General features: G+C 46.4%; 2 non-coding genes across 2 annotated transcripts; one reads left to right on the forward strand and one right to left on the reverse strand.

Annotated features, from left to right (window-relative positions):
• Nucleotides 1–12,054: 12,054 nt before the first annotated feature.
• On the reverse strand, nucleotides 12,055–12,126 carry trnat-cgu (transfer RNA threonine (anticodon CGU)). The gene has a single exon. It is a non-coding gene; the product is annotated as a tRNA-Thr (tRNA).
• An 11,654-nt stretch (nucleotides 12,127–23,780) lies between these two features.
• trnap-cgg (transfer RNA proline (anticodon CGG)) lies at nucleotides 23,781–23,869 on the forward strand. Its single transcript is given in 2 exon segments — nucleotides 23,781–23,816; nucleotides 23,834–23,869. It is a non-coding gene; the product is annotated as a tRNA-Pro (tRNA).
• The last annotated feature ends 430 nt before the right edge of the window (nucleotides 23,870–24,299 follow it).

Consider the following 24,299-nt stretch of genomic DNA (forward strand, 5'->3'; position numbering starts at 1 on the left):
ATTTTTATAGAATCTCCAGGGGTGAGTTTCTTCTCGTGTGAAATGGCTACAATTCTTTTAAATGTAACTGTGCCTGCACCAGTTCCCATTCTGGATGAAGGCTCCAGTGGCTGCGAGGCCTCCGTTGAATTTCACCGCTTCTGTATTTCTGGCGGTGCTGATTTTGGACTCTTCATCAAAAATCCATGTTTCCTAAGCAGTGCCATGCGATACTTTGCAGAGCTCCAGTTGTTGATGTGTGGTGCCGTGCTCGTATAGTGATTAATAATCTGCATTCTGGCCGCAGCAACTTCGGCTCCAAACCGAAACATAACGCAGACTTTTCTTCCTTCCACAATCAATAGCTCTCCTTTACTTTCCCCCTTCAATTTCATTATAATTTTCCTGCGGTATTTCCTTAATCTAACATTCACTTTCAGCCACTTAAACTGCTAAGTATGCTCTGCTACCACCACTCTTCCTGGGCCACATGTCCCATACGCCCCAATCTGAGTTGGTGCTTTGAAACCAGTCGACACATTTTGACCTGCGAGGCCTCCCGACAGTCAAGCTCTGCGAAAGCAGAGCCGGCCTTCGGAACCAATGCAGCCCGATTCAGAAAATACCTTGGGAAATGAAGCTTCAAACTTTTCAAACAAATCGTTTTATTGACATAATAATACAAGTTTTACAGAGAGAGACTTGTACAACCTCAGTGGTGCAACTCAAAACTCAGAATGTTCAATTCTTCTGCTGCGGGAGAGGGAGAGATGAATTATGAGTTGGTGTCCTCCTTGTTTTTTTTCTGGTCAGTCTTCCAGATCTCCACTCCGTTTGTCTGTCTCCTGGACTGTCTCCTGGAATGTGTTCTGCTTTTCACTTTAGAATGGCTGCTCTTGCACCATTGCTGCTGACAGAAACAAGCTTTCCAGTGACTTTCCATTCTCTCTCTCCCACGGTTACACAGACTGATGCTGCCGGACAGCACCGAGTGTATGTGAAGGTACCTCACAGACTGTCGAGGCCTCGTTATCTGGAGCTTCCAGACAATCTGCAGAAAACTTTTGGAATTCGGTCAGCAAACCTTCTTGAAGTAAGTGATCCAGTTGTCTCGGCAATCCTTTAGTTTCCTTAAAACCGGCATTGAAAAATCCAAAATCCTCCCAGAGGGAGCAGATTGAAGAAAATAAATTATTTGAAGTAGTTAATTATCATAATGAAAAAACTCGCTGCGAGCAGAGCTCGAATTGCGCGGGAAAACCCCATATGGATTTCAAGTCCAACGCCTTAACCACACGGCCATCGCAGCCGCGAAAATATCGGCTCCAAGATACTAAATTCTCAAATCGCTGACCCTGTTTATTGTTGGCGATGACGGTTTCGTGATATTTAATTTGCTGCAAATTCAGCAAGTCCAGAAGAATCGCAGCGATCATTACAATAAAAGAAAACTTCCGATATTTAACGGTATGTAAGATGTTGAGAACAGTATGGAATATTCTGGAGGGTAATGAAAATAAACAGCAGAAACATTGTGTTCTGCTCCCACATGACACAGATCAGCCACAGCCTCTGCTCCCTGCCCGCCGGCTGCAGAAAACTTGTCTCCAGATTACAAACTGATTCTAGGTCGGAGATAAATATTCAGGGTAGAGCCTAAACACAGCGGGTGGGATCAAATAAAAAAGCAGTTATTATAGACCAGAGACAGCGATAAATGTCCTATATTGCCCACATGCATCAATTTGTGAATCTGACATTAAATGGGTTGAAATACAGTGGGGGGTTTAAAGTAGATTCGGGGCCAATAGTTTCCAAGTTGATCTTTCCTGTGTCTCTCTTGCCTCTCTGCCCCCTTCCTCCCACAGGCTGCCGCTTTTTAAACCTTGTTTTAAATCTGCTGCTTGCTGGGCCAGTGCATTCCACAGTCTCACAACCGTTTCCACCAATACCCTTTCAGTGCTTGACTTCCCTGCTTATTATTTATGAATCACCTTGAGGTGCAATGGTGGCGTTTGTGACGTCAGATTAAAAGGCAGGCTATTCTTTTGCACAGAATTGAAACTGAAACTTTTTAGATGGAATATTGTATTTGCTGCATCACAGTAAACAATATCGTGTTATAACTGTTGGCTTATTTGTTAACCAGTGTCAGAGGAAGAGTTGTCAGATCCCCCCATTTATTTCATATAAGACACAAACATAGGGTAATCATTCAGAATCACCTCACAGATTGACACTGAGATAAATTAAGTGGGAGATACAGAGAGCAATGGGACATATGGCGGAATGGACAAGAGAGCTGGAGAAATAAGAAACGGCCTGAGAGTCCAGAAGACAGTGACCGGAAGTTGATAGACATCAGTGAGTGGGGGCGAGAGATTGCGCCAGCATATGGTACCGTGGCTTAGCTTTTCAAAACGTCTGTCCAGTAAACAGGAGATCCTGAGTTCGATTCCCAGCGGGGCCAATTTTTATAGAATCTCCAGGGGTGAGTTTCTTCTCGTGTGAAAAGGCTACAATTCTTTTAAATGTGAATGTGCCTGCACCAGTTCCCATTCTGGATGAAGGCTCCAGTGGCTGCGAGGCCTGCGTTGAATTTCACCGCTTCTGTATTTCTGGCGGTGCTGATTTTGGACTCTTCACCAAAAATCCATGTTTCCTAAGCAGTGCCATGCGATACTTTGCAGAGCTCCAGCTGTTGATGTGTGGTGCCGTGCTCGTATAGTGATTAATAATCTGCATTCTGGCCGCAGCAACTTCGGCTCCAAACCGAAACATAACGCAGACTTTTCTTCCTTCCACAATCAATAGCTCTCCTTTACTTTCCCCCTTCAATTTCATTATAATTTTCCTGCGGTATTTCCTTAATCTAACATTCACTTTCAGCCACTTAAACTGCTAAGTGTGCTCTGCTACCACCACTCTTCCTGGGCCACATGTCCCATACGCCCCAATCTGAGATGGTGCTTTGAAACCAGTCGATACATTTCGACCTGCGGGACCTCCCGACAGTCAAGCTCTGCGAATGCAGAGCCGGCCTTCGGAACCAATGCAGCCCGATTCAGAAAATTCCTTGAGAAATGAAGCTTCAAACTTTTCAAACAAATCGTTTTATTGACATAATGATACAAGTTTTACAGAGAGAGACTTGTACAACCTCAGTGGTGCAACTCAAAACTCAGAATGTTCAATTCTTCTGCTTCGGGAGAGGGAGAGATGAATTATGAGTTGGTGTCATCCTTGTTTTTTTTCTGGTCAGTCTTCCAGATCTCCACTCCGTTTGTCTGTCTCCTGGCCTGTCTCCTGGAATGTGTTCTGCTTTTCACTTTAGAATGGCTGCTCTTGTAACATTGCTGCTGACAGAAACATGCCTTCCAGTGACTTTCCATTCTCTCTCTCCCATGGTTACACAGACTGATGCTACCGGACAGCACCGAGTGTGTGGGAAGGTACCTCAGAGACTGTCGAGGCCTCCTTATCTGGAGCTTCCAGACAATCTGCAGATAACTTTTGGAATTCGGTCAGCAAACCTTCTTGAAGTAAGTGATCCAGTTGTCTCGGCAATCCTTTAGTTTCCTTAAAACCGGCATTGAGAATTCCAAAATCCTCCCACAGGGAGCAGATTGAAGAAAATAATTTATTTGAAGTAATTAATTATCATAATGAAAAAACCCGCTGCGAGCAATGCTCGAACCTGCGCTGAGAAAGTAATCATTCACAATCACCTCACAGATTGACACTGAGATAAATTAAGCGGGAGATACAGAGAGCAATGGGACATATGGCGGAATAGACAAGAGAGCTGGAGAAATAAGAAACGGCCTGAGAGTCCAGAAGACTGCGACCGGAAGCTGATAGACATCAGTGAGTGGGGGCGAGAAATTGCGCCAGCATTGGGTCCCGTGGCTTTGCTGGTCAAAGCGTCTGTCTAGTAAATAGGAGATCCTGCGTTCGATTCCCAGCGGGGCCTATTTTTATAGAATCTCCAGGGGTGAGTTTCTTCTCGTGTGAAAAGGCTACAATTCTTTTAAAAGTAACTGTGCCTGCACCAGTTCCCATTCTGGATGAAGGCTCCAGTGGCTGCGAGGCCTGCGTTGAATTTCACCACCACCTTCTCAAGACCAATGAGGGATGGGCAATAAGTGCTGGCCTTGTCAGCGATGCTCACATTCCAAGAGGGAATAAAAAGAATAGCATTGCCACGCACGATACCGCTTAATAAAGGGATTGTTGATGAAGAGTATGACTCACTAGATGCTGCTTGACCCAATCAATGCTTCCTATATCATATATTTTTATTTTGAACTTTGCAGCGAGCATTTCTTTGGTAAAACCCGAAAATAAACATAATTGTGGCAGCGGTGGGATTTGAATCCACTCCCCTGAAAAGACTGAAAATTAAATCCAGCGCCTTGGAACGCTCAGCCAGGCTAGCACGTCATTGCTATCTCATTTCTGATGCTGGGGACTGACAACTGAAAGCTGACTTTCCTGTTGCTTTTGCTTTGGGTCCAGGGATTTGCATTGAGAAAGAAGGAAAGAAAAGATCTCTCTGTGCTGTGTTTACGGGGCGCGGTGGTTGAGAGGTTAAGGAGGTGGACCGTTAATCGACTCCGCTCTACACGCAGGGTTTCGATTTCTAGCGTTGTTGCATTTCAGACTAGATTTTTTTTCATTACTTCAACACATCCAAGGCTCCTGCATCTGAGTGCCATCTTTGCCCAATCCGCAGTGGGCAGTTTTGTTTTGCTGCCTCGCTCTATTTTCTCAAATCAGCAAGGACCTCATTCCCGCCCAAACTGTTCCTTGCACGGAGGTGTTGAAATTGTAAGTTATGACCCACGTGAAGTATCAGTCACAGTGGGCAGTGATGTCCTGGTAAAATGAATATTTCTTCACAGATGCTGCCTGGGCTGCTGAATATTTCCAGCTTTTTCTGTTTTTAATTTTGTGCTTTCACTGTAGCAGTTTACCTGACAACACAAAACTTGCCTCAAGAGCGGAGCTCCAAGCAAAACGTTTCGGTGGTCTTCTCACACACAAAGTCCACTTAACTTTCCTACACACACTGTGAAGTCAGCCGGTTCCGCTCATATTGGCCTGAGCCACGGCATTCAAAACACTCTTTGCACCTGGTATCAGGGAGTCTAAAAGGGGAGGGGGGAAGGGGAGGGGGAAGGGGAGAGGGGAAGGGCGGGAAGGGGAAGGGGGAAGGGGAGGGGGAAGGGGGAGGGGGAAGGGGAGGGGGAAGGGTGGAAGGGGAGGGGTGGAAGGGGAGGGGGGAAGGGGAGGGAGGAGGGGGAGGGAGGGAGAGGGAGGGGAGAGGGAGGGGGGAGAGGGAGGGGAAGGGGAGAATAAGGGGGAGAATCCCCGAGCCCCCTGATCCCCGAGGCTCCTGATCCCCGAGGCTCGCCCCCCCCGAACTCCCGAGCCCCCTGATCCCTGCCCCCCCGAGGCTCACCCTTGCACCCCCCACCAACCCCACCACCGATCTCCGGATACCCGATCTTCCGAACACCGGCCCCCCGCCCTCCGGAGCCCCGCCCTCCGGAGCCCCGCCCTCCCGAGCTGGCTTCAAGACCGCCGATTGCGGCTGTGAGAGACGGCTGGCGGACCCGGTTGCCGGGGTAACCCTTCCCGCTCACCAAGCCCCGGCCGAGATCCGCACTCCCGAGAGCCCCACCGACCCCCCGCCCGAGCCGAGCGGGGAACAGAGAGACGCCACGTCTCAGCTGCTCCTGCTGTGCGCGCACCCTGACCCTCGTGGCTGACGCCGTTGCCCCGGGTAACGTGACACCGGGGGGCGCGGGGTGGGGGGGCTGGTGAGGAGCTTAGCAGAAACCGTGGGACAATTACCTAGCTCGGGCCTGGCTGTGCAAGAAAGGCCCAGGCTTTCAGGCCTAACAAAAACGGGGAAAGGTAGGAAAAAGAATCTTCAGGTTAGAGAAAATACTTACAAATGAGTCTAGTTTTTTTTAAAACAATTTAATAAAAACAATTTTATTTTGCTGGAAATGTATATTTGAAAAGAAAGAAGCAGAAAGCAGGAAAAAGAATGGAAGCAAGATGGCGGCTACTCACCTCAGTTCAGAACGATAAGGCCCGCCCACACACGCACCGATTGGTCGACCGTCAAGTCACCAAACCTCGAGGTCACTCTGTCGCTAATGAGCGGATAATGAGATGCTAATGAGCGGAATGGTGAAGGTTTTTCGGATACCGCGGGCGCGATTTTTGCCCTGCTGAAACGTAAATACGCTTAAGACCGTTTTGGAAGAGGTAAGCTTTCTTTTGACGTAACGCACGCGTAGGTACGCTCTATAACTTTCGAGCGCATACCAGACAGACGCACACGTGAGGACAGACAGAAGGACAGACAGACAGAAGGACAGACAGACAGAAGGACAGACAGATCGACCGCTTTATATATATATAGATAATACAGACACATCTAAGTATATCAGCAAACTACAGAGAAGCAAAATCACTTACATTCAGCACAACAGCAACTCACAAATACATCTTTATCTAACATGGACACATCCGATTATATTTACAGGGACCACAGGTAATTGATTGCTAAGAAAGACATTAATTGATGTCTTTAAAGGCTTGATATCAATATCGTGGTTTGCAGTGACCTTCTTCCAGAACCGTTGGAGATTGTTGTGGACTGATTTCGGTCCTGTCCGATAACTTCTTGCGTGGATTACTGCAAATTTGAGCATAATGGATTGATTCCACGGGCCCTGTTCTGTTTACTCCCAACACAATACATACTTACAACCAATAAAACAAATCTGCCGTGGATGGAAGTCGGCTTCGTTTTCTGGAAGCAATAATCAAAAGGGCCGAAAAATGACCTCTCGCAAAATCGTGCTATATAAACAAAGGATTAAACGTCAGAAGTGGGATGCGAGCCCACACCTCCAGGAGCAACCCCGACCTAAACACCTGAGACCGACTGGTCATCCTGACTTACTGTTCCAATCCTACTCACGTCCCCTCCCTCACCTCTTTTTCTGGAACATTGATGACTGTATCGGTGCTGTATCCTGCTCTCGCCCTGAACTAGAAAATTTCCTTCACTTTGTTTCCAATTTCTACCCGTCCATCACCTTCACATGGTCCATCTCTGACTCTTCCCTTCCCTTCCTCGACTTCTAAGTCAACATCTCTGTGGATAGGTTATTGACAATCATTCACTATAAGCCCACTTCCTCCCACAGCTACCTGGACTACACTCCCTCACACCCTGCTTCCTGTAAGGACTCTCTTCCATTCTCCCAGTTTCTCCATCTGCGCCACATCTACTCTGACGATTCCCCCTTCCATACTAGTTCCTCTGACATGTCTTCATTTTTCCTCAACTGAGGATTCCCCTCTACTGTGGTTGACATGGCCCTTAGCCATGCCCGTTCTATCTCCCGAACTTCTGCCCTCACCTCTGCCCCTCCCTCCTGCAACCACCATAGGGTTCCCCTACGCTTTCACCCCAACAGCCTCCACATTCAACGGATCATCCTCCACCATTTCTGCCACCTCCAGCGTGATCCCACCACCAAACAAATCTTCCCCTCACCTCCCCTTTCACCATTCTGAAGGGACTGCTCCCTCCGCGATACCCTGGTCCACTCCCCTATCACCCCAATCACCTCTTCCCCTTCACCCGTCACCTTCCCGTGCAAGCACAGGAGATGCAACGCATGCCTTTATACCACCTGCTTCCCACTGTCAGGGGCCCCAAACATCACTTCCAGGTGAAACAGCGATTTACTTGTGCTTCTTGCAATTTACTATAGTGTACTCGATGCTCACGATGGGGTCTTCTGTACACTGGGGAGACCAAACGTAGATTGGGTGGCCTTTTGCAGAACACCTCCATTCAGTCCGTAAGGGTGACCCGGAGCTTCGGTCGCCTGTCACTGTCATTTTCCGCTGCACTCCCGCTCAGACCTCACCTTCCTAGGCCTCTTACATTGTTCCACTGAAATTCAAAGTAAGCTCGAAGAACAGCACTTCGTCTTTTGATTAGGCACTTTACCGACTTCTGGACTCAACATAGAGTTCAACAATTTCAGACCATAACATCGGCACCTAGCATGTATATTTTTTTCCACACTTCTTTTTTGTTTATTTGTGTTTTATTTTCTTCGCTCCCACATGGCAGCTGCCTTTCCTTCTGTCAGGGCAATTTACACTTCATCTAGAGCCATCTTTTGTTTCTTAAGCTGCCCCATTACCAGCTCCTTTTGCCTTGAATATCGGTTAATGTCTCTTACCCTCTACTGCCTCCTATCCTATCACAGACCATCCTTGTTGTTCTTTCATTCCCTACCCCTTTCCCAGCACCTACACTTGCTTTAAAATCTGTTCTTTCTCCTGCTTTTTTCCAGTTCTGACGAAACGTTAACTCTGGTTCTCTCTTCACAGATGCTGGCTGACCTGCTGAGTATTTCCAGCATTTTCTGTTTTTTTCCTGTAACATTATCCAGTGATTTCTTCACTGAGGCAAGTAAAACGTTTCATTTCATTCGGTCCTCGCCAACTGTTGCTGGAAGGCCGATTGACCTGGATTCAATCTCCACGGATTTTATGTCGTTGTGCTCGGTGTATGAGGAGGCTTTGCCAGGCCATATTGTATCTTGCTTCCCAAGGATGGACAGCAATGCGCTGCCTTCGCTGCAGTAGGGTCCCCCAGGGGTGGGTAATAGCACCATCACTTTTCCTGTTATATATAAATGACCTGGACTTGGGTATCGGGAGCAAATTTCAAAGTTTGCTGATGGGTTGGCAACATTTTAAATATTCAGCAGGACAGCATTCGGCATTCGGGATCCTTGATATTATAAACAGGGAAATAGAGAACAAAAGCAAGGAATCTATGCTCAAACTTCATAAAACATCATTTAGGCATAAGCTTGAGTAGTGTGGCAAATTCTGGGCACCACAATGAGGAAGGATGTAAAGGCCTCAGAGAGTCTGCAGTAGAGATTTACTAGAATGGCACAAGGGATGAAAGACTTCTGTTATGTTTAGAGATGAGGAAACATTAATACGCAGCGATATTTAAGATCTGTAATGCACTGCCTGAAAGGGTAGTGGAAGCAGATTCAATCGTAACTTTGAAAATGTAATATGATAACTACTTGAAAAAAATACTGGGCTATGGTGAAATTGCAGGGGAGTGGGATTAATTGTTTCGCTCTTTCAAAGAGCCGGCACAGGCACGATGGGCCGAATGCCCACTTCTGTGCTGTAATATTCTACCATTCTATAATATCGACCTCCACAACGTCACCTATTGGCGAGAGATGCAAAGTTGTGCACAACTCTGCTTCAGTGGTATCGTGTTCACCAGAGATGGGCTGTAATGCGCTGACTGAGGCCACATTCGCGGCTTCTTGCCAGCAGCGGGTGATTGAAGAGAGCTCCTTTTCGCGGCCTCACTCATTCGGTGTTCTGGAAAACGGCAACAAAACGATGGATTTGATGGCATGTCTGAAATGCAGCTTCAGACAATTGTTATTAACCGAGGCAGCCCTGCAGGATCTTATAATGATCTCTCAAATATCAACTGAAACCAGTCAGGATGTAAGTATCATTTTGCTTTTCCAAAATAAACGGTGTGACTTTCATTGTGGAAACCTGGATAGAGTCTGGTCTGGATCACTGCGGAAATATGCATGTCACAGCTAACCAGCTCTCTTGCAACCAGTACAGCCTCCCATTGGCCTTTCGGAGACTTGTCTGCTAAGATGAAATCTGATTTCCGTGAAGCCAATCTCAGGCTTTTACATATTTTTGATGTGCCTGCTTCCGATCGCAGGGTTAATGGTGGGAATGTCAGCTCTGCCCAGCTGGCAATGTATGTAGCACATTTCCTTTCAGTCAAAACACACGTTGAAATCTGAAACTGTGAGCCAATAATGTAAAGACTACCCGATCGTTCGTAGAACCATTAATTTTTGAGCTCACGGCCGACCGTGTTAACTGATTGTCCCACAGAGGCAAAACCCTTTCCATATTGAAACAATGATTCACCGAGCTACAGCATCAGGTTACAGCAACCAATAAGGATCGAACATATATTACGAATTACGTTCGGTCTGCTGCAGATAAGCGGAGCATTGGGGACTGTATTTTGTACATTCCGAATACCAACGCCCTTTCACGCCAGCCCAAAGTTCGATTCCCATTCTGAGCCCTCTTTCACAGTTCGATGACTTCCATCGTATGTCCAAGTTTGCTGACGGCACCAGGTTAGGCAGCACAGTAAGTAGTGTAGGTGGAAGCAGAAATTTGCAAGGGAACATTTATACTTTAAGTGAATCGGCAAAACTGTGGCTGACGGGTGGATTAGAGTAATTTCAAAATGGCAAATAGTTAGGAACTGTGGAGGAGCAGAGAGATTTAATAGTCCACGTAGAGTAATTACTTCAAACTACCGGACACGTACAAAAAAATGCTAGGTTCATGGAATATTAGCCTTAATCTCAAGATGGCGGGAATACAAAGGGGCGGAGGTGCTGCTGGAGGACTACAGGAAAGATAGGGAAATGGTGCAGGGGGAGGAGTAGCCTTAGTGATTCAGGATGAAATCAATTCAATGTTAAGGAGGATATAACGAGAGGTAAACAGACAGTGGAGAATTTATGGTTAGAATTAAGAAATAGGAAACGATTTAAGACTGAGCGATTAAGACAGTTGGATTTGTGTATAGGCTCCCTGGTCGCTGGTCTGAAGTGCTAGATTGTATAAATGCAGCAATTAGACAAGCGCGTCATAAAGGCAGTGTTGTATTAATGGGGGATATTAACTTTCACAGAGATTGGGGTAAGCAGACTAGCACTTATCAGAAAGGTTTTTTAAGTGTGTCCGGGATAGTTTTCTACAACGATATGTCCTAGAACCAAGAAGGGGGCATGCCATATTAGATTTAGTAATGAGTAACAAGCCAGATTTATTCATCAGATTTAGCGTACGTGAAACTGTATTTAATAGTGATCATAACATGTTCGAGTTCACCGCAATGTTTGAGAGGGAGAAATGCAAAGCAGCTACAAAGATTCTACGTTTTGGCAAGGCCGTCTTCAACAAGACAGAGCCTGGCCACAATAAACTGGGCAAATCTGTTCACAAGTAAAACGACAGAAGTGGGAGGTGTTCTGAAATAATTTAAGATGAAATTGAATCAGTTTAAACATCTGAGGGGCAAGAACTTTACTGGCCAAAAAATAGGCATGGGCGGCTAGAGGTAAGAGACCGCATTAAAATAAAAGGAGAAGCAAACACAAATGCAAAACATTGCAGCGATCCTGGTGAATGGAAAATTACAAAGAACAGCAAAGGGTCACAAAGCAGATAGTAAGAGCTACAAAGGGGGAGTATGAAGAGAAAGAGACTGGTGAAATGGGCAGACACATGGCAGATAAAGTTAACGTAGAGAAGTGCAAAGTGATATATTTTGGTCGGAAGCATGAGGAGAGGCAATGTCAACTAAATGGTAGAACTTTAATGGGGCCGATTATTTCGTTTAATCGGCTCCCTCTGCAGACCACTGGCCCCGAAACCACTCAGAATGCTCTCCCCTGCAATTAATTAACCAGCTCTAAATGGTACAATTTGAAAGAGGGTGCACGAACTGGAACACATGGGGTGTGCGCACACAAATCATTGAAGGTGGCAGGATAAGTTGAGAAAGCTGTGTAAACGGATTTGAGATCCTGTCTTTTATTAATAGCTGAATAGAGTATAAAAGCAAGGAAATTATGCTAAACATTTATAAAGCACTGGTGAGGCCTCACCTGGAGTATTGCGTTCAATTCTGGGCACCACACTTTACGAAAGAAGGCAAGGCCTTGGAGGGAGTGCAGAATCGATTTATTGGAATGGTACCAGGGATGCGGGACCTCATTTATGCAAAGAGACTGGAGAAGCAGGGATTTTTCTCTTTAGAGCAAAGAATGTCAAGAGGAGAGTTGAAAGAAATGTTCAAAGTTATGAATGTATTTGATAGAGATAAAAAGGAGAAACATAAGAAATGTCAAATTAAATGCGATAAATGTCCCGAGGCGTAGATGGGGGTCGAACCCATGCTCTTCGGTTTACGAGACCGACACCTTACCACTTGGCCACTACGCCGTATGTCAGAGTTTAACTTGAGCTTCATTAGTACCGAACCCCGAATCATTTCAATGAGGTTGAAACAGAACAGGCACCTGTGCACAGAAATAAACTGAGATAGTGGAGCAGGCAAATAACAGCCTCATTTACATGAATCCTTCAATAAAACCTTTCAGATAATTAGAGAATCATACATCACAGAAGGAGGCCATTTGCCCCGTCGTGCTCTTGAAAGAGCAATCCAATTATTCCCAGCTCTTTCCCCATACCCCTGCAAAATTTTCCAATTCAAGTATTTATCCAATTCCCTTTTGAAAGTTACTATTGAATCTGCTTCCAGCACCATTTCAGGCAGAGCATTACAGATTATAATAACTCGCAATGTAAAAAAATGTTTCCTCATCTGCCCTCTGGTGCTCTTTCCAATTACATTCAGTTTGAGTCCTCTGTTGTCCTTTGGGTGTTGCCAGGACTGGAGAATGTTGGCGTTGAGGAAAGATTGGACAGACTGGAGTTGTTTTCTTTGGAACAGGGGAGGCGGAGGGGAGACTTAATTGAGGTGTATAAAATTATGAGGGGCCGAGCTAGAGTGGATAGGAAGCACCTATTTCAGTTAGCAGAGAGGTCAATAACAAGGAGCCATAGATTTAAAGTAATTGGTAGAATGATTAGAGGGGTGTTCAGGAGAACTTTTATCACCCAAAGGGTGGTGGAGGTCTGGAACGCACTACCTGAAATGGTGGTAGAGGCAGAAACCCTCATCATATTTGAAAAGTACTTGGATATGCACTTGATGTGCCGTAAACTGCAAGGCTACGGACCAATAGCTGGAAAGTGGGATTAGGCTGGATAGGTCTTTCGTCCAGAGCCGATGGCCCTCCTTCTGTGCCGCAAATTTCTAGGGTTCTATGATTCTAACAGGTAGTGAGTTCTCCTAGGTGTCCTGGGCATATCTGTGTCCGAGAGCCAACATCACCAGTGGGATCTTGCTGTGTAGAAATTGGCAGCCCTGTTTTCATACATTACAAGCAGTGACCACGCTTCAAAAAGTACTTCATTTTCTGTAAAGCAATTTTTTTTTAAACATTCGCCATTCATGCGATGTGGGGGTCGCTGGCAATACTAGCATTTATTGACCATCCCCAATTGCCCTTGAGAAGGTGGTGATGAGTGCCTTTTTGAACCACTGCAGTCCGTGAGGTGAAGATACCCAGAGTGCTGTTAGGGAAGGAGTTCCCGGATTTTGACCCAGCGACAATGAAGGAACGACAATATATTTCCAAGTCTGGATGGTGCATGCCTTGGAGGGGAACTTGCAGGTGTTGGTGTTCCCATGCACTAACTGTTCTTGTCCTTCTAGGAGGTACAGGCATCGGTTTTGGGAGGTGCTGTGGAAGAAGCTTTGGCACTTGTGTAGCGCGATTGTTACTTTCTACGTATCAACTCAAGCCTGAATGTTGTCCAGTTCTTGCTGCATGCAGGCCAGGATTGCTTCATTATCTGATGGGATGAGAATGGAACTGAACACTGTGCAATCATCGCTGAACATCCCCACTTCTGACCTTATGATAGCGGGAAGGTCTTTGATGAAGCAGGTGAAGATTAACTCCTGCAGTGATGTCCCGGTGCTGATATGATTGGCCTCCAACAACCACAAGCATCTTCCTTTATTTTAGGCATGTGTCCAGCAGAGGAGTTTCCCCCTACCCCACGTCCCCCGAAAGATTCCATTGACTTCAATTTTACTCGGGCTCCTTGATGCAACATTCGGCCTAATGCTATTTTGATGCTAAGAGCAATCACTCTCACCTCGCCTTTGGCCATGTTAGGATCAAGGGTGTAATGAGGTCTGGATCCTAGTGGTCCTGTCGGGACTCAGACTGAGCATTCGTGAGCAATCCGGACGTCCCATGGTCGTGAAAGCTGCTATAGGAGAGCGAGTTTTCTTTTTCACTATTTAAAAACTACTAACAATTGCGTGATGTTTATTTGTAGTAACAGATGGTCATCGGGCTGAAACCTTAACTCCAACTTCCTCTCCCCACAGACCCTGCCAGGTTGTCCCAGCAAGGCCCATTCATAAATGTTGATATTAAATAAATTGTTCCTTCTATCGTCATTAATGACTTAGAAAACACAATATAGAGCCATATATCCAAGTTTGCCGATGATACAAAGGTTGGTGCTACGGTAAGTCGTGTAGCCAGCAGCATATAATTACAAAGATATATTGATAGCTTAAGTGAATGGGCGAAACCGTGCCTGATGGATTTCAATGCAGGTAATTATGTCGTCATTCATTTTAGACCAAAAATGTAGATCGGAGTATTGATTACATGGTGCACAGATCGGAACAGTGGAGTTCCGAAGTTATTTCGGGTTCATGCACACAGACCACTAAAAGGTAGCAGTAAGGTACAGAAATAATCAAGAAATCGCACAGCATATAAGGCTTTATAACGAGAGGCTAGAATATAAAGGAGAGGAAGTTATTCTACAGCTAACAGACACCTGGTTCTATGTACAGTTCTGGGCACCGGCCGTTAGAAAGTATAGATTGACAATGGAGGGGTTGCAGTGCACATTCACCAAAACGTTACCAGCGCTCCAAGGGTTAAAATATGAGGAGCGATTACATAAACTGGGCTTCTACTTCCTGGAATTTAGAAGGTTGTAGCATTTGATTGAGGTTTTAAGATTTTGAAACGAATTGATAAGGTAGATAGAGAGAAATCATGTTTAGCCGTTGGTGGCGGAGTCTAGGACAAGGGGACATAATTGTAAAATCAGAGGCAGGCCATTCGGGGAAGAAGTTAGGAAGCATTTCTGCACGTGAATGTTGGCAGCAGTGTGGAACTCTCTCCCACAAAATAGCAGTATATGCCAGCTCAACTAATAATGTTAACCTGAGATCGGTACGTCTTTGCTAGACATGCGTTGAAATGATGTGTTGCCAAAGCAGATGGATGGAGTTAAGACACAGCTCAGACAGGAATTCAGTGAATGGCGAAAAGGCTCAAGGGGCTGAATGGCCTCCTCCTGTTCCTATGTTCAGAACACCAATTGTAAATGAAGAAACGCTGTCTTGAAGGGTGAATTATAAATATGGCACCATCCCTTGCAGAGATCAAATGACTTTTAATCCATTTCATACCAAAATTGGCTGGATGTTTTATTTTCAACCCCCGTTGCCTGAGCATCTACCAGAAGTGGGGTTCGAGCACACGCAAACACACTTCTATTAGAATTTAATCTAACGCCTTAAAAACTCGGCCATCCTGGTGATAGAATCCGTGCCGCGCAGTGCTTGAAAATTCGACAAATCCCTTGCAGACTCTAAATTTAGTTTTCAGCGCCGAGCAAACTACACGTCAGCATAATCTAAAAATGTGAGAGGATAAAGACATTTTCTAAAGCTACGAACGGTGAAAAGCTGAACTGCAAAAGCACAGCAGCTGGGCAAGTGATGCATTGAACTGATCGTGCGTAACTAAACAAGAACTCCCTCGGCTTTTAGCCCATGGACCATGTAACCCTCCCGTTCAACACTGAACACCTATGAAGGAATAATGTTAAAATGCACGTGAAACACTCAGGATCAGCAAGCTGTAAACTGAACCAGCGCTTAAAGGGTTAACACGTGAGGTGCAGAGTAAAATGATGTGGGGGGGCGATGGAGAGAGTGACGGAGAGAAGGTAATAGTTGGACGGATAAACAGTGACCCAATTAGAAAAGCTTACAGAAAGTGACTGAGGCTGAGTGAGACATACAGAGAGACTGACACCAGGAAATAAATACAGCAACAGAGAGAAATAGAGCGAATCATAGAGCGAGAAAAAGAGAAACATCACATTAAAGGTGAGAAAGTCGCTGCCGATACGGGCGTGAATTGGAGACGTGACCTGCGGTTTACCGGTGAAAACACAAGGTCACTGAGGTAGAGGATTGTCGCATCATAGAACCATAGAATGGCGCACTTTCCCCACAGCCCTGCACATTGTTCGTCATCAAGTATTTATCCAATTCCCTCCTGACTATTGCATCAGCGATCCGATCTGCTTCCACCAACAGTTCAGACAATGAATTCCAGACCATAACTACCCTCTGAGTAATAAAAAAACTCATCGCCTCAGTAATAAAACAATCTAATCTCACCTCGCGTTCTTTTGCCAATTAAATTAATAATTTAAACCTGAGATCGATAGTTTTCTTTTAGACAAGGGTACGAATGGATTAGACGTTCAAAGCAGGTGGGTGAAGTTAAGATCCAGGTCAGCCATGATCTCACTGAATGGTGGAATATGCTCGAAGAGTTGAGTGGCCCACTCCTTTTCCTATTTTCTGTCAATCGGCGGAGCACCTGCTGTAAATGTAGCAACGCTGCCTGGAAATGTGAAATATAAATATTGAAATTTCCTTTCCAATGATTACAATACTTCGATGAGTTATCACAATCGATAACATCCAACATTGGGGGGCTCAGAATTCACACGTAATGACGTACATTCAATCTTCACTCAGATCCCTTAACCACTCGGCCATCCTGGTGATATAAACAGCGACGCGCAGTTGTACACAATTCAACAAATTCCTTTCACGTCAAAATACAAATCCATTGATAATGCCAGTGATTTGAAAGCTGCTGTGGGAAAAATAACATCACTTACATTCTTGTTTCCTGGTCCTCACCGTCTCCCTTTCACTGTGGGCGTCCAATCCCGCTACACCTCCATCCCCCACCAGGACGGCTGGATGACCCTCCGCTTCTTCCTTGAACGGAGGCCATCACAGTCACCATCCACTACCAACCTCCACCGCCTGGCTGAACTTGTATTGAACTTACATTGAACTACTTCTCCTTTGAATCTACTCACTTCAACCAAAGAAGCCCAGCTGCTCCCAAAGCTAACTTGACGCCACGTCCTCCCACCTTGCTTCCTGTAAGGACTCTATTCCTTTTTCTAAGTTCCTCCCTCTCCATCGCATCTCTTCTGACGATGCCAACATACAGTTGGGCCAGTAATTCCGGTCCCAACGCGTGAGTACGGACGGGGTACTCACGTGTGGGCCCGTTGGAAGTGCCGGATATCAGCATGCACAGCGCATGAGCAGGAAACCAGCATTTCCTCCAAGGGGTTCAGAGGTCCTGCGCGCACGCGTTGAACTTCCTTCTTTTTGACAGGTTTGCCCGTGTGCAAGGGCCTGAACTTTTTAGACATATAAAAAGGAGGCGTAAGGACTTGATTCTTTAAGGTAAGTGGTCTATTATTTAGAATTATAAATTTTTTTCCACAGCTTTATTGTTCTTAAGGACTTTACAGTAAGGTAAGTTTATTTTTAGACCCGATTTCTTAAAAAATTATTTTTTTCAAAAATTTGATTAATTGTTTAAAATGGTTTTTTAAAGTTATTTATAGTTTATATAATTATTGGGAAGCTTTTTAAAATTTTATTTAAAGTTATACTAGTCTTTTGGGCGCACTACTTTTCATGAGTTTGACAGATCTTACTATAAACTCATGAATGAAGTTTCCCCTCCCCTGATTGGCTGCATAGTGCTCACCTGATCCCAGCCGGCACATCGCACTAACTACGCCGCTGGATCAGGCAAGCACAGCGCGCTGACATCTGAACCGGGCCAGTGACAGGAATTGCAAGCAGGCCCAGGCTTCAGATGTCGGCGTGCCGGGTGAGTGCACATCGGGGGCTTGCACGCGCGGCAAGCCCCCGAACCTAATTTCTGGGCCAACCACCTGGATCTGTGTAAGGGCAGTCTGTGTCAGGGTAGCATCTGTCTAGTTCTGCATATTATATCTGGATCTGAGTAAGCACTGTCTGTGTCAGGGTCGGAGCTGTCAGGGTCGGTACGTTATATCTGGATCTGTGTAAGGGCAGTCTGTGTCAGGATGGGAATTGTTTGGCTCTGTATGTTATATCTGAGTCAGTGTAGGTTAGAGTCATAGAGTCATAGAGTAATACAGCACGGATAGAGGCCCTTCGGCCCATCGTGTCCATGCCGGCCATCAAGCCCTGTCTAATCTAATCCCATATTCCAGCATTTGGCCCGTAGCCTTGTATGCTATGGCATTTCAAATGCTCATCCAAATGCTTCTTAAATGTTGTGAGGGTTTCTGCCTCCACAACCCTTTCAGGCAGTGAGTTCCAGACTCCAACCACCCTCTGGGTGAAAAAGTTCTTTCTCAAATCCCCTCTAAACCTCCCGCCCTTTACCTTGAATCTATGCCCCCTAGTTATTGACCCCTCTACTAAGGGGAAAAGCTCCTCAGCATCCATCCTATCTATGCCCCTCACAATTTTGTACACCTCAATCATGTCCCCCCTCAGCCTCCTCTGCTCCAAGGAAAACAAACCCAATCTGCCCAGTCTCTCTTCATAGCTGAAGCGCTCCAGCCCTGGTAACATCCTGGTGAATCTCCTCTGCACCCTCTCTAACGCGATCACATCTTTCCTGTAGTGTGGCGACCAGAACTGCACACAGTATTCCAGCTGTGGCCTAACCAGTGTTTTATACAGCTCCATCATAACCTCCTTGCTCTTATATTCTATGCCTCGGCTAATGAAGGCAAGTATCCCATATGCCTTTTTTACCACCTTATCCACCTGTTCCGCCGCCTTCAGGGATCTGTGTACCTGCACACCCAGATCCCTCTGACCCTCCGTCTTGCCTAGGGTCTTTCCCTTCATTGTGTATTCCCTTGCCTTGTTAGACCCCCCAAAGTGCATCACCTCGCACTTTTCCGGGTTAAATTCCATTTGCCACTGTTCCGCCCATCTGACCAACCCATCTATATCGTTCTGCAGACTGAGGCTACCCTCCTCGCTATTTACCACCCTACCAATTTTAGTATCATCCGCGAATTTACTGATCATACCCTTTACATTCATATCCAAGTCATTAATGTAGACCACAAACAGCAAGGGACCCAGCACCGATCCCTGTGGTACCCCACTGGCCACAGGTTTCCAGTCACAAAAACAACCTTCGACCATCACCCTCTGCCTTCTGCCACTAAGCCAGTTTTGTATCCAATGTGCCAAGGCACCCTGGATTCCATGGGCTCTTACCTTCTTGACCAGTCTCCTGTGCGGGACTTTATCGAAGGCCTTACTGAAATCCATGTATACCACATCCACTGCGTTACCCTCATCCACACACCTAGTCACCCCCTCAAAAAATTCAATCAAATTAGTCAGACATGATCTTCCCTTGACAAAGCCATGTTGACTATCCCTGATTAATCCTTGCCTCTCCAAGTGGAGACAAATTTTGTCCCTCAGGATTTTTTCCAGTAATTTTCCTACCACTGATGTTAGGCTCACTGGCCTGTAGTTCCCCGGTTTTTCCCTACTACCCTTCTTGAATAATGGTACTACATTAGCGGTTCTCCAGTCCTCTGGCACATCCCCTGTGGCCAGAGAGGTCCTGAATATATGTGTTAGAGCCCCCGCAATCTCCTCCTTTGCCTCACACAGCAGCCTGGGGTACATTTCATCCGGGCCTGGGGATTTATCCATTTTTAGGCCAGCTAAAACCGCCAATACCTCCTCCCTCTCGATGTTAATATGTTCGAGCATATCACAGTCCCCCCGCCCTATTTCTATGTCTACATCGTCCTTCTCCATAGTGAAAACAGATGCAAAAAATTCATTTAGAACCCCTCCTACATCTTCCGGCTCCACACACAGATTGCCACTTTTGTCCCTAATGGGCCCTATTTTTTCCCTAGTTAGCCTTTTACCCTTAATATACTTATAAAACATCTTCGGATTTTCCTTTATTTTGCTCGCCAGTGTTATTTCATGGCCCCTCCTTGATCTCCTAATTTCTTTTTTAAGTATCCCCCTGCACTTTTTGTACTCCTCTAGGGCTTCCTCTGTCTTTAGCCTTTTGTATCTACCAAAAGCCCTCCTTTTTTTCCTAATCCATTCCCGTATATCCCCTGACATCCACGGTTCCCTGTGGTTTTTGGAACCACTCTTGACCTTTATGGGAACATGTTGCCCTTGTATGATCTCAATCTCCCTTCTGAAAGCCTCCCATTGCTCCGATGCGGATTTTCCTACAAGTAGCTGATCCCAGTCCATTTTGGCCAGATCCTGCCTTATCCTATTAAAATCGGCCTTCCCCCAATTTAGAACCTTTATTTCCGGCCCATCCCTGTCCTTTTCCATGACCACCTTAAATCTTACCATATTATGGTCACTATCACCAAAGTGCTCACCTACTAGCACTTTTTCCACTTGGCCGGCCACATTCCCTAGAATTAGGTCCAGTACCGCCCCCTCTCTTGTAGGACTTTCTACATGCTGGCTCAAAAAGCTCTCCTGGATGCACTTTAAGAATTCTACACCCTCTGAGCCTTTCACACTTTGACTATCCCAGTTAATATTGGGGAAGTTGAAATCCCCCATTATTATTACCCTATTATTTGCACATTTCTCTGAGATTTGCCTACATATCTGTTCCTCTATCTCCCCCTGACTGTTTGGAGGCCTATAGTACACTCCCAGCAAAGTGCTTGCCCCCTTTTTGTTTTTAAGCTCCACCCATATGGCCTCATTAGAGGACCCTGCTAATATATCATCCCTCCTTAGTGCAGTAATTGACTCCTTAATTAATATTGCGACACCCCCTCCTCTTATACCTCCCCCTCTGTCTCGCCTGAAGATTCTGTACCCCGGAATATTGAGCTGCCAGTCTTGCCCCTCCCTCAACCATGTCTCCGTGATAGCAACAATATCATACTCCCATGTGTTTATCAACACCTTCAGTTCATCCACCTTATTTGCAAGACTCCTTGCATTAAAATAGATGCCATCCAGCCTTGCCCTTATATATTTGCCCTGTCTACCAAGCTGACTTGTTTTTTCCTCCATAATTGGCAGCACATCCCCCCCTATTTCAGCTCCCCTCTGTATCCCATCCCCCTGCCAAGTTAGTTTAAACCTCCCCCGACAGTGCTAGCAAACCTCCCCGCAAGGATATTTGTCCCGCTCTGGTTCAGGTGCAACCCGTCCAACTTGTACAAGTCCCACCTTTCCCAGAAGCAGGCCCAGTGATCCAGGAAAGTAAAACCCTCCCCCCTACACCAACTCTTTAGCCATGCATTCATCTGCTCTATCCTCCCATTCCTATACTTACTAGCACGTGGCACTGGGAGTAATCCAGAGATTACACCCTTTGAGGTCCTGCCCTTTAATCTGTTACCTAGCTCCCTAAATTCTTGATGCAGGACCTCATCCCTCTTTTTACCTATGTCGTTGGTACCAATGTGGACCACGACCACTGGCTGTTCACCCTCCCCCTCCAGAATGCCCTGCAGCCGCTCAGTGACATCCTTGACCCTGGCACCAGGGAGGCAACAAACCATCCTGGAGTCACGTTTACGGCCACAGAAACGCCTATCTGTTCCCCTTACTATAGAATCCCCTACCACTATTGCTCTCCCACTCTTTTTCCCCCCCTCCTGGGCAGCAGGAGCACCCCCAGTGCCAGGAAGTTGGCTGCTGCTGCCTTCCCCTGGTGAGTCATCCCCCTCAACAGTATCCAAAGCGGTATACCTGTTTGAAAGGGGGATGTCCGCAGGGGTTCCCTGCACTACCTGCCTGCCTTTGTTGCTCCGCCTGATGGTCACTCCCTGTGCTGCCCTACCCTGAGGCGTGCACAACTCGCTAAACGTGGTATCCACGAGCCTCTCAGCATCGCGCATGCTCCACAACCCATCCACTCGCAGCTCGAGCGCCGCAATGCGGTCTACAAGTAGCTGCAGCTGGATGCATTTCCCGCACACATGGTCGTCAGGGACACTGGCAGCGTCCCTGATTTCCCACATGGAGCAAGAGGAGCAGAACACGGGTCTGAGCTCTCCTGCCATGACTTACTCCTTTAATTAATTTAAGGTTTGTGTAGGAGCAACCAGGGTTTATGAAGAAGCTAACGAAAGGCAATCAACCTGCAACATTAACTGTTTCTCTCTCCACAGATGCTGCCAGACCTGCTCAGTATATCCAGCATTTACTGTTTTTATTTCAGATTTCCAGCATCAGCAGCATTTTGCTTTGGTTTCTATGATGCAGATGTCTGGGTCTGTGTAGGAATATCTGGGTCTGTGCAGGATCTGTCTGGATTTGTGTATGAGTGCCTGGGTCTTTGTAGGAGCTGTCTGTGTCTGTGTAGGAAGGTCTGGGTCTGAGCAGGAGCTGTCTGGGTCTGTGTAGGAATGTCTGTGTAGGAGCGGCCTGGGTCTGCGTAGGGGCTGTCTAGTTATGAATAGGAATGTCTGGGTCTGTGTATGTGCTGTCTGGTTCTGCGTAGGAATGCCTGGGTCCGTGTAGGCACATTCTGTGCCTTTCTTGGAACTGTCCATGCCCGTGTAGGAAGTTCCCATGTCAGTGTAGTGGCTCATGCATAGGTGCTGGCTGAGTCATTGTAGGAATTGTCTGGGTCTATGTAGGAGCGAATGGGTCGGAGCAGGAGCTCTTGGGTCAGCACATGTGTTCCATGGATCAGGGTTGGAGCTATCTGGTTTTCTGTAGGATAGTCGGTGCCTGTGACGGTGCTCCCTGTGTCAGGGTAGGAGCACCCTGTGTCTGTGTAGGACAGTCTGTGCCTGTGATGGTGCTCCCTGGTTCGGGGTAGGAGCTCCCTGGGTCTGTGTAGGACAGTCGGTGCCTATGGTGACGCTCCCTGTGTCAGTATAGGAGCTCCCTGGGTCTGTGTAGTTAAGTCTGTGTCTGTGATGGTGGTACCTGTGTCAGGGCAGGAGCTGACTGGGTCTGTGTATGAAAGTCTGTGCTTGTGATGGTGCTCCCTGTGTCAGGGTAGGAGCTACCTGGGTCTGTGTAGGAAAGCCTGTGCTTGTGGTGGTGCTCCCTGTGTTAGGGTAGGAGCTGACTGGCTCCGTCTATAAAGTCTGTGCCTGTGATGGTGCTCCCACTGTCAGGGTAGGTACCTTGTAGGTCTAAATATGCTTACGGGTCTGAACCGAAGTTTTCTGGGACTAAATAGGAACTGCTTTGATCTTTATAGACAAAAACATCTGTCTGATGGGGCTGAGATTTCGTCAAAAGGTCACAGCGTCTCCGTCCTCACCTGTGCTTTGTAAAGCAGTTTTATTTACGTTTTAATTTACAGATGGGTGAAATGATAATCAGGGGCGGTTGGAGCCTCAGCGCCCCCGGGTGAGACAGGGATGAATCTGCCGGGCCTGGTCCTGAATGTGCAAATGTGGCAGAAATCACGATGGGCATGGGAGGAGATGGGTGGGGCTATGAACTGAGATTAAACCCCCTGCCCAAACAAAACTTGCCTCAGTCACAGAAACGAATGGTCACTTCCTGGGCGGTTGTTGCATCACTCACTGCCTCCATATCTTCTCACTGCCTTTGCTGAGATATTGTGCAAATCTGAGGCCTCGCACCAAACTAATCCAGAAACGCTGCTGCTGCTCTCGGGATGGGTACCTGCTGCCTCTATACATTACCGTCCTAACAATTCATTAACTGTCTGAGTGGAGCAGTGCGGCGCTTCAGAAGACTGGCAGACAAGGCAATGTCAGAGCTGTCCCGGGCTCAAGTGCTCTGCTTATCAAGAACAGCCAACACATGGCTTACTTATGGAAACGCTCTAAGTGGTGCTTTTTATATCAATGGCTCGTTGGTCTAGGGGTATGATTCTCGCTTCGGGTTAATTAGCATAGAATATGTGAGAGGTCCCGGGTTCAAATCCCGGACGAGCCCTCATTTTGCTCTCGACTTTTGACCTTGAATTCCCTTTGAAACATTTGGAAAGATAAAAGAGCAGTTTCCAAATCAATCCACGTGAATCTCAAGCGCTTTGATAAGAGGGTCAGTGCAAATATGCCGGATCAAAGGTAATCTCTACGGCCTACTATTTGTATAAACGAGTTTTTTCTGGAAGTTGAATGCGATATTCAACCAGTTCTGAATTTTCATCGCATTAAAGTAGATAAATGAACAAAAGATTTGCATTTATTGTGCGCCTTTTACCACAAACGGACGTCCCAAAGCACTTTACAGCCAATGAAGTACTGTTGTACATCAGTGTTGTAATGTAGGAAACATGGTTACCAATTTGCGCACAGCAAGCTGCCACAAACAGCAATCAGATAATGACCAGATCATCTGTTATTTTTTGTTATGTTGATTG

The sequence above is a fragment of the Somniosus microcephalus genome, unplaced genomic scaffold, assembly GCF_052327205.1.
Source record: "Somniosus microcephalus isolate GS21.2 unplaced genomic scaffold, FLI_Smic_1.0 unresolved_chr1, whole genome shotgun sequence".
Classification (NCBI taxonomy): Eukaryota; Metazoa; Chordata; class Chondrichthyes; order Squaliformes; family Somniosidae; genus Somniosus; species Somniosus microcephalus.